The sequence below is a fragment of the Apostichopus japonicus genome, chromosome 22 (assembly GCF_037975245.1).
Source record: "Apostichopus japonicus isolate 1M-3 chromosome 22, ASM3797524v1, whole genome shotgun sequence".
In the NCBI taxonomy this organism is placed as follows: Eukaryota; Metazoa; Echinodermata; class Holothuroidea; order Aspidochirotida; family Stichopodidae; genus Apostichopus; species Apostichopus japonicus.
In genome coordinates this window covers 12,354,571-12,365,176 of record NC_092582.1, presented here as the reverse complement: position 1 = coordinate 12,365,176, position 10,606 = coordinate 12,354,571, and the positions used below count along the sequence as shown (strand labels likewise).

The window sequence follows — 10,606 nt, the reverse complement described above, 5'->3', positions numbered from 1 at the left end:
CTAGATGTATATAGCTACATATAACCAGGGAGATGTTACAGGTGTTACACTATTTGATTTGATTTGATTTATTTATTTGTTTTTCACGTGTAAATTTACAGTGTGAAGGAAGTCTTCCAAAAAGCGTACAACAGCTTAACAAAGAAGAAGACTCCCTGTATGAAGGAAAGAAGAAAAGTATTTACATAACAATACAAAATAGAATAATTCGATAATCAATGAATACTATATATGGTGATAATATCTACGATAATGATTTGTTAAGGTGCAAATGAATGGGTGACTTATTAATATCTGGATATAACGTCTTTGGTCAGATGCTTTTTGAATATTTTACTGGAGACTTTGGTTTTGAAGCTCTCTGTTATGGAATTCCATGTCTTTATTGCACGATTTCTAAGACGAAGCCTCCCAATTGATGTTTTATAAGAAAAGTAATGTGCATTATCAGCATTCCGTGTGTTGTGGTGATGTATCACACTGTTACTAGTTAAAAAAATCATGAAATGTGTTTGGCAATAAACCATTCCATGCCTTATATGCAAACGTGGCAAGATTTACACGAAAAATGTCGGTAACTTTTAATAAGTCACTATAACACTCCTGTTACAACCGATAGCTCATACCTGAATCTGAGCGGAAGTTGTTACCTCAATTTGCTGTTGAGCAGGATTTTCCTTGATGTATATAGCTACATATAACCAGGGAGGTGTTACAGGTGTTACGCTATAACACCTTCTTGTTACAACCGATAGCTCATACCTAAATCCGAGCGGAAGTTGTTCCCTCAATTTGCTGTTGAGCAGGGTTGGCAGTTACATCTGTGAATTGTGTAGTAAAACGTGGTAAAAAAAAATGTTTTTACCGACTCATATAGGCTTATATGGAAACTTGCGTCGAACTGAATAACAATCAGTTTGTTCTTTGTGGAGAATTTAAAAGAATTCAGATACTTTCGTTTTCAAAATTGGTTTGGTTTTTTTCAAGCGCAATAAAAAAATGCTGTCCATGCCCCCCTGCCCAGGGAATTTGAAACTGGACACTGCATGGTGCGTAGACAAAGCATTGCAGCTGAGTCCTAATTATCAAAATTTAAAGTAGCTGGGTACTGTTGGACCCTATTATAATTAGTTACTCCAGAGCTCAGGTGAGCTAATTTTTCGTAGGTAAAGTAGGCCATTTGGGGTCCAAATGGAACCCACTTATACATGCTGGTGTTTATAGATTGAATTTACTCAGGAAGTCGGGTTATACCATAAGAGCAGGCCCGTAGCAAGAGTAACCGCTTGGGGGGGGGGGGGGTGGAGTGTCCCCTTCCCCTTTGAGAAATCTGTGCTTATCTCAGGGGGGTTGGATGCCAAATGATGCACAATTATGCCATTGTAGGCCTAAACCATGAAACTGATAAAAACTTAGCGGCATTTTTGGTGGTTTATTGGTTTAATGGGATAGGAATTTTATCCGTCAAGACAACCTTACCTTTCTTCTCTCTCTTTTTTCTTTTCTTTTTTGGAACTAGGAATCTTGAAAGAGAAATGAAAAATTGGGAGGGGGGGGGGGGCACGTGCCAACGTGTCCGCCTAAGAGTAAAAAGAGTAAAGCACTTTGACCAATCCTTTTTTGTGTCGAGAAATAACAACGAGGTCAATCAAGAGGCCAAGTTAACAGAAATGAAACTGAATTTGCAATGTATTTATTCTACGGTGGTTCTTAAAAGACATGGTAGTCTTGATAGATGTGTATTTACTTTTCAAGCTACATGTTCCTCAAAACACACACACACACAAAATTGCATGTTTTGTTAATTTAGATTTCTTGCAAAATATATCAAAAACGTTATATGTTTTGAGTTTTCAAGTAACACTAGCATGAATATTCACAAAATGGGTCATATATTGTATTTTTGCTGCGTAATTACCCCGATGGTTTGGCAAGAATTCAAAATCATGATATTATGTCGAGATTCTGTGTTGCAAATAATGTGACAACACGTCAAAAGAAGATATACGTTGACTTATCAAGTCAAACTAACATAACTTTTTGCAAAAGTTGTAAAATGAAGTGTCATAATAACACAGAATCCAGGTCCAGCCTGTCCTGTCAAGACCACCGTACAATCTTTTATTAGACTCATGTTGGGAAATCAATACTGGAAATCCCCAGGTATATACACTGAATGGTATTTGCACGTGCTGTATGTGCGTGGTACCGTGAAATCTCGAACTTAACCGCTGCATGACCTATTGCTCAGCAAAATAGTCCGACAAACCGTATCATAATGAGCCAGTCGGTATATGTAGATGGAGCAGGGATATCGTCTGTTTGGCAAACAATCTTTGGAAGGTTTTAGTACAGGTAAGTCCCTTTTCAATTCTACTTGGACGGGTAAATTGTGAACTGTAACTTATTTAAGGACAATATCTTAGTACATTGCCTATTATAAAGAATATAAGGCAAACTGTTGTCGGTAGTCCACACGAGTATGACGGTTTATCTCGCAGGCTTGTTGCGACCTTTGTATACACTACACGAGTTGTTGTAAGGATTTCCGTTCGCAATCTGTGTGGACAGTCTACGGTTCAATTCGGCTATTCTAGATTGCGTATTTCCATAGCTTCTGGCCAAGAACAATCAACTAGGCTACTGTAGGCCTATATCAGGAGAAGAAAAGTATAACCTAAGCAGTGAGCCTGCAAACTAAAATTTAGTAAATGATAATGATAATAATAATTGAGGATTTATAAAGCGCAGACATCTTCTATATAAATATTATAAAGAAGAAATGGATTAATCATTGCACGTATTATTTAATAAAACTTTACATGAGGGTCAACCTATTCTGAGATATAACAATGGCAGAATCCATTTTAAGATGAGGGGGGGGGGAGAATCGTTGTGAGGATAATTTTAGTTTTTGAAGATTATTTTTGCTTTTGTTTTTTTTCAACACAAATTTTTCAATAGTATCAAAAGTTTCATCAGTTTCAATAGTTTCCAAATTTTTCAAAAGTTAAATGTGGCACAAAATAAGTGGGCGTGAGGGATGGTCGGGGGGTGGGGAAGGGCTAGGCAGTAGACCCGGCTCTGTCGTCACTTCCCTGACACATTTCAGCTACCACCCAGGATACTCAGTGAAGGAATTGTATACAATACGACTGACAAAACATCAATAAATAACATTTAAACAACTGAATATATTGATTTACAATTAACAGTAGAACCTCCTGAAATTCTAGCTAGTTAACTGGCTAATATACATCATTGCTCACTTGAGGAATTATGAGAGATATATTTTCTAGCTTTTAGTTAATTAGATTGTTGACCAGCTTACTCCAAGTGTCTTTTTGTGTCACATATCTTGTCCAGTGTATTTGTGTATATCTTGTTGTAATAATAAGCTGATTGTGAAAGATGATAACGCCCTAAGTTGGGCACAAACCTATCTGTCAACAGTGGTTAAGTATATAAGTATAAGCACTGTGTGTTTTTGTAGGGGACTTAACAAACACATGTTTTCATGAATGACTGCAGAGATGCATGCATCCTTTTCTGAACAGACGTGAACATTTTTGAGATGTCGCAAGATTTGGTGCACAGGGGATTTACAGTAAGTTTTAATTCCTAATAAGTGTACTGTACTTTAAAAGAATAATCCAGGTCAAACTTTCTTTTTGATATGTTGAAGAGGAACGTAATGTAAGCATTCTGGTGAAATTTGTATTCAATTCCTTTTGACATATTGACAGTTGAAGTTATCTGATATTCTACCAAAAGTGAACTTGAGGCAAACAGGTGTGATGTCATAGTTGCATACTGACAAATAATGTTTTTTGTATTATTCTTTATTAGCACGCTATCATGAAAAGTTTCTTGAGATTATGTAATTGACCTGTCTTGGTCGTTAAACAACCTCTTTTTACCAATTAGTCTGCAACGCCTGCCACATAATTGTTCATGTATGAGGGTCTTTGTGTGAATGCTGTATGATTAACTACACTGTAGACATGAACACGTTTCCACACAGTGTTGACACAAAGGGCCTAATGGTGTTAAGAAGTTATGCAGGCTAATTAAAGAGTCATGAGGTTGAGTTACGACCGTGGCAGGTCGATTACATAATCACAAAACTTTCCTAGCTCTAGGGTGCTGTAATTCGGAGCCAATAAAGCAGATCTTTACAGTGTAAACTACAGAAAACCATCAAAGGAAAGGCAACTTAGGCAACTTTGGCAACTTTATATATCAAGGAAAGGTCAGGAAGAGGTTGAAACAATGAGTATCATCTCATACACAGTCCATGGATGGCCAAAAGTACCAAATCTCTGAATTTTTAATCTTCTAAGAGTGTTTATTCATATTGTAACTTAGCTCAACTGTCTGCTTGCATCCAGACAGGATATGTTGCAACTACATATTGCACTGTGGTAAAGCTATAGTTACTAAGGGCCACTGATTAAATCACTCATTTCCACTCAATTCCTACGTGTGCATGATTGGTATCTTGGCAATTCAACTGAAGGATTACGTTATATATAGCAATGGTTAGGATTAGACGACAACAATAATTGCACAATGTTGGTAAGTCATAAAACTACAGTCTTATGTCATATGTCATATAATAGTTATAAACATTAGAAGAAACCATCTCCAGTCAGTCCAGTGTATGGCCTATTTCAAGGTAATTTTGTACAGTTCCTGCCTGTATCGACTCTAAATTTAAGAGACCTTATCTTCTGAGGAACAGCACATGTGCTGCCAGTTGTCTTTAAAATTTATTTTAAGTTATTATCCATGCAAAATTGGTGCTGTAACTATTATTGTGTATGATATATCAAGTAATGGAAAAATTGACACATCCAGTGTATCATAAGCCATCTTAAGTCTTTATTGATCTACTATTGCCACTGAATGTTACCATGGTGATAATCAGCTTTTACATTTTGAAATTAGATATAATATATATAATATATGTATATATGCATGTATGTATTTACATATGCAGCACTCATCACTCCCATGTGACTGTGCAATTAACATCATTTCTACCCAGTGTATAGATGGTAGCAATTATACCATTAAACTTTTTCAAAATTTGTTAATAATTTGTTGAAGTATTCATGATTGACTGTAAATGTTATCCATCCCTCATTTAAGTACAGTAGAAGGACATTTCCTGTAAGCTGAATATCATTTTAATTAAGTAAATCATCACTTTCATTTCTTGCTATCGGTAATGGGGTTAATTTGGTTAAAGTGTCTCATCATACTGTATATTTACGTACCTTAATTCACACACAATTTCATCAGATTTGCTGTTTTATGACTTCACTATTAAACAGATACTTTATAAGACAAATACGGTTGTCAGGCTGGTTACAATCCTACAGTTTGATATTTGCCCCCAAAAATAAAAATAAATAAATAAGGAAGTGATTTCGGATTTGAATGGCTCTATAGAAACAACAAATATAAAGATGAATTGTCACCTCAAACAAAATTGCGGACCAATCAGGAACCCTTTGTACGTGAAGTTTCCTTTTATATCTCATTCATACTGTATACATGTACAAACATTCTGATCGGTCGTACACTCCCGTTACCGAGGAATACATCGATCAATGAAGAGAAAAAAGAAGAAGAAGAAACTACATAAAATGAATGTTCTATAAATCTCAAATTCATTTCAGGTTAGATCAAGTCTATATGTAAATCAATGTTAGTTGAAAAAAATTCTTAAAATCCCCCGACTGAGTTATGAGATGGGGACATATATGAACCTAAATTATAGAAATGTTAAGGACGAATTGCGGGATTTCATAAAGGAGTGGAGTTGGTATGGCAATCGGGTCATTGAAGCCGAGTCCAATGTATATGGTTATGAGGTCGGGGTAGTGGGGTGGGGCCCTTCTCCAGAAAAAGAAATGGTGAATTCAGAGGCCAAATAAAGTAGATGAAAAATGAAAGATTGTTCTGTAAACATAAATATACTCTTTGATGATTTGTTTAAGACTGAACAGAGGCATTTTGCTACACATGATGTATAGCAGTTTAAATAACTCAGGAACCAAGTAGTATTTTTATAAGTGGCAAAACTTCAGAGCCTTCAAACCTGCTACACAATATTTGACCACTGAATTATTCTGTGTGATAGCAATCAATTTTAAGACATTTACTGTAACATTGAAGTGTGTCAATTGATATGCATTGAAATTCTTTTTGTTAAATGCCTTAAGGGAATTTTTTAGTGGCAGTCTATATGAAAAAAAAAAACTCCATAATTTTTTCATCGCCACAGTGCTTGTAGGGGGACTTTTCATCCTATGATTCAGGAGAAGTGAATTTTTGAACCTCGCGCCAACTTAAGTCTCATACATTTTGAAAAGATTAAAATTTTCTGGCAGGACAGGCCGACATTTCAAGCACTCTATCACAGAAACTAAAATTCATCACAGGGCAAGGCTTATAGGGTTATACAAAGACAAAAAATGATATGACTTGAAGGACTGGATCCCATTTTTCACCCGAAAAATCCTTTAAAACTGTGTCTCTCATTCACTCATTCTTTGCCAAAGGCCTATAATTCCTGGAAAAGATGAACCTCATTATATTGGTTTATGTGATTGTAAGGAACCTGTCCAAACTGAAATTAATGATAAATAATAAAAATATAAATTAATGATTAATAATAAAGGCCATGATGATAGGCATTGCTAGTTGCATCTTTATAATGGAGTGCATAATGCAGACACTCTTGTGTGCTTTCCATTGAAGAGTCATAAAGAATTGGTCAGGACGTGATAATGCTTCAACATAGGTTGGCTTGTTCCTACTATATAGGAATGATGCAATAGGGAGATTCCCATTTGAAATAGTTGGGATCATTTTCCTGGCAAACGGATGATCGTACTGGGTGATTGTGAGGGTTACAGGGTAGTAAGAAAAAAATCTGTTTAAAAAGTTTAGCTTTTAAGGTTTGTTCAGAAGGGAGAATTCAGTACTACAATATCATATACCTGTGCATGTCACAGGGTTGGCCGGTTTTTACCGGGCGGTTTTTACCGCCCCGGTAAAAACAAGTTTTTTACCGGTTTTTACCGGGAGGTTTTTCCCACCTATAAGTGGGAAAAACTGGGAAAAACCGGGAAAAACCTCAAATTATATAGAATTCCTAAAAACTCATGTGGAACTTGTGGGTAGAATCTACAAGAAAATGGCATCTTATGGTAGGGGGTTGGGTTACATCCAAAGAACAGCTATGATTTATAACTTTTGAGTTTACCGATTAGACTATTATAAATAATTCAAATAAATAATATAATGGATGCTCAAATCAACCAACTTTATTTTCCTATCGAGATGCATATTTCCATTATCTAGAGAATGGACTCGTATCAAACTGTTGGTGCCTCCTAGGGCTATGGTTCGTCATATTATACATGCCACATTAGTCCGCTCAGATCCAAATGATGATTCACATCCAAGAACGATCACTTCATGTCTGCGATAAATTGTACTCTGTTCACACTTCGCACTAGGCACTGTACTATGCTTATATTGCTTATAGGCACTGTACTATGCTTATATTGCTTATAGGCACTGTACTAAGTGACTGTTGTGACATCAACTAATTTGAGAATAAGTAACAATTGGAACAGTTACTTGTGTTGTTGATACTCCTACCTCTTCAGTTAGCCTATACACAGGAAGTGCCCAGTATCACCTCACCTGTCCACCTCAAAGTGTTTAATCACTCATGCATGAAGTTGTATAATAATTGGACCATGTTTGCATCAAGGTAAACAGTTTGGTTGTGTGAATGGCTCCATAGGGCCATTGTGCGTTTAAAACTTTAATTGGGCCCATGTGCCTTACAAAGTTTCAAAGCAGTTTCTATTGAGCCCCCTGGATTGAAGTTCACCTCAATAGACTGTTGCCTACTGTATTAATGGAATGGAATGAACTGTCTGAGCACATAATATTATATTATTATATGGTTCCTTGTCCCTTTGAGGCTTTGGATGCCATGGTTCGCCACTTCGTTCTATCCTCCGCTGTTCATGCCACATAATAGGCCTGAAGAATTTAGGAGGGGTGAATGCCCCAGTGTAGACCTATAATGGTTTGGGCAATAGGCAATGCATACTGCTAAAGAGATCGTGACAGAATAACTATACATGTGCAATACGAAAAATACTCTTTTTTCCACAAAAAGTAGAATAAGAATGTGATAAAATAGCTCAAAATGAAGCTAAGAAACTCCCATATTCAATAAAATATGCTTGTCATGAAACAATATCGTGCCTACTGATGACCCTGCATTTTACGGACAATTAATACTAGTTTTCGAGACGGAGGCGGTTTTTACCGGTATTTACCAGTTTTTCCCGGTTTTTACCTGGTTTTTACCGCTTAGTGGGAAAAACAGGGTTTTCCCGGGAAAATGCCAACCCTGGCATGTCAACACTTTGCCTTAATTTAAAATTAAAAATTAAAAGGGTTGAACTTAATAATATTGTCTGTTCCTGGCCTCGTCAAAACAATCATAATACTAAATTGGCAGAGGTTCAAATCTCTGAATTTTCAGTTGAGTACAAAATCTGTTTTAATAGTGTTTTGGAAGGAGTTAAGTATTTGGGTGAAAGTACTATTCATGTCTGATATCCTCTGGAGGAAATGCTGAAATAATGTTGACTCAGTTTGTACAAAATCTGTTTTAATAGTGTTTTGGAAGGAGTTAAGTATTTGGGTGGATGTACTATTCATGTCTGATATCCTCTGGAGGAAATGCTGAAATAATGTTGACTCAGTTTGTATAAGTGTTGTTGACTTGAGTCAGTGACTTGGGCTCTTATCACATATTTCTTGATATGCGACTTGACTGGGGATAAATGACCTTTGACTTGACTACAAATGAACTGCGACTTAACTTGACTCAAGTACAGTACCAATACAGTGACTAATTGACTAGAATTTAATTAATATGATTTTTTAACAGTATCAGATCTTGCTATCAATTGGTTTTTTATAAAATTGGGAAAGAAATAGTAATTTCATGGGAGTGAAGCAAATATTCAGTTGATTTTAACTTGACTCAAGTTAACTTGACTCAGCGACTTAACTTGACTCAAGTGCCGATACAGTGACTAATTGACTAGAATTTAACTTATTTGACTTTTGGACAGTATCAAATCTTGCTATCAATTTTTTGTTATAAAATTTGGGGAAAGAAATAGTAATTTCATGAGAGTGAAGCAAATATTCAGTTGATTTTAACTTGACTCAAGTTAACTTGACTCAGCGACTTAACTTGACTCAAGTGCCAATACAGTGACTAATTGACTAGACTTTAATTTATTTGACTTCTTGACAGTATCAGATCTTGCTATCAATTATTTGTTATAAAATTGTGGAAAGAAATAGTAATTTCATGAGAGTGAAGCAAATTTTCAGTTGATTTTGTTCTGGCACAATCTACTTGCTAAAGGAAGACGCATATCGTTTTACTGTACAAGTAGTTCAAAACTTACCATTTTCTCAGTAATTATATATTTTTCCTAGCATATTCTAGCATACTGGATTCTGGTGTCAAAAGTATGAATTTAGTCTTCAGTAAAACTTGGCATTTACACTAGCATATCATCTGGGATCCCTAATAATTGACACATACCAAGTTACGATGAGAAAAGAAGATTTTGCAACGTTTAGACGATATTGCACCATTAATATTTCAATATTACTGTGTATATCCCATCATTCTTGAGCTCAGTATTGTTTTGATGTCTCATTGACAGGTTTCTTAATTGTGCTGCATGATTTCTTTTAGCATAAATATAAACTATTCATTTGGGTATCTCATCTTTCTTGAGGTATGAATTATGCAGAGTGTTTAAGCTTTGTGTTTTAAGCTACAGTATGTGGAGTGAGAAATATAGGTGCTGAGTTTATTGGCAATACCGCTTTGATTGTTATATATGGTGGTATAACAGTCTTTGGTTTGATGATGTTTTAGGCAGGTGCACAACCAAATGTACCTGGGGAGGGAGAGGGGGAGGGACTAAAAAACAAGGCCTCAGTCTCCCTCCCTCTCCCCCTCTCCCCCTCTCCCCTCTCCCCCTCTCCCCCTCCCCCCTCTCCCCCTCTCCCCCTCTCCCCTCTCCCCTCTCCCCCTCTCCCCCTCTCCCCCTCTCCCCCTCTCCCCCTCTCCCCCTCTCCCCCTCTCCCCCTCTCCCCCGCTCCCCCTCTCCCCCTCTCCCCCGCTCCCCCTCTCCCCCGCTCCCCCTCTCCCTCTCCCCCTCCCCCTCTCCCCTCTCCCCCTCTCCCCTCTTCCCTCTCCCCCTCTCCCCCTCTCCCCCTCTCCCCTCTCCCCCTCTTCCCCTCTTCCCCTCTTCCCCCTCTCCCCCCTCTCCCCCCTCTCCCCCCTCTCCCCCCTCTCCCCCCTCTCCCCCCTCTCCCCCCTCTCCCCCCTCTCCCCCCTCTCCCCCCTCTCCCCCCTCTCCCCCCTCTCCCCCCTCTCCCCCTCTCCCCCTCTCCCCCTCTCCCCCTCTCCCCTCTCCCCTCTCCCCTCTCCCCTCTCCCCCCTCTCCCCCTCTCCCCCTCTCCCCCTCTC

At 37.8% G+C, this 10,606-nt stretch overlaps 1 protein-coding gene across 1 annotated transcript in view; it reads left to right on the top strand.

Moving 5' to 3' along the window:
• Window positions 1–2,198: 2,198 nt before the first annotated feature.
• Window positions 2,199–10,606, top strand: part of LOC139963553 (uncharacterized) — a 33,411-nt gene continuing 25,003 nt past the window's right edge. Inside the window, exon 1 of the mRNA XM_071964409.1 lies at window positions 2,199–2,355. The gene's annotated coding sequence lies outside the window, so the exon portion shown is untranslated. The remainder of the gene's footprint in view (window positions 2,356–10,606) is intronic.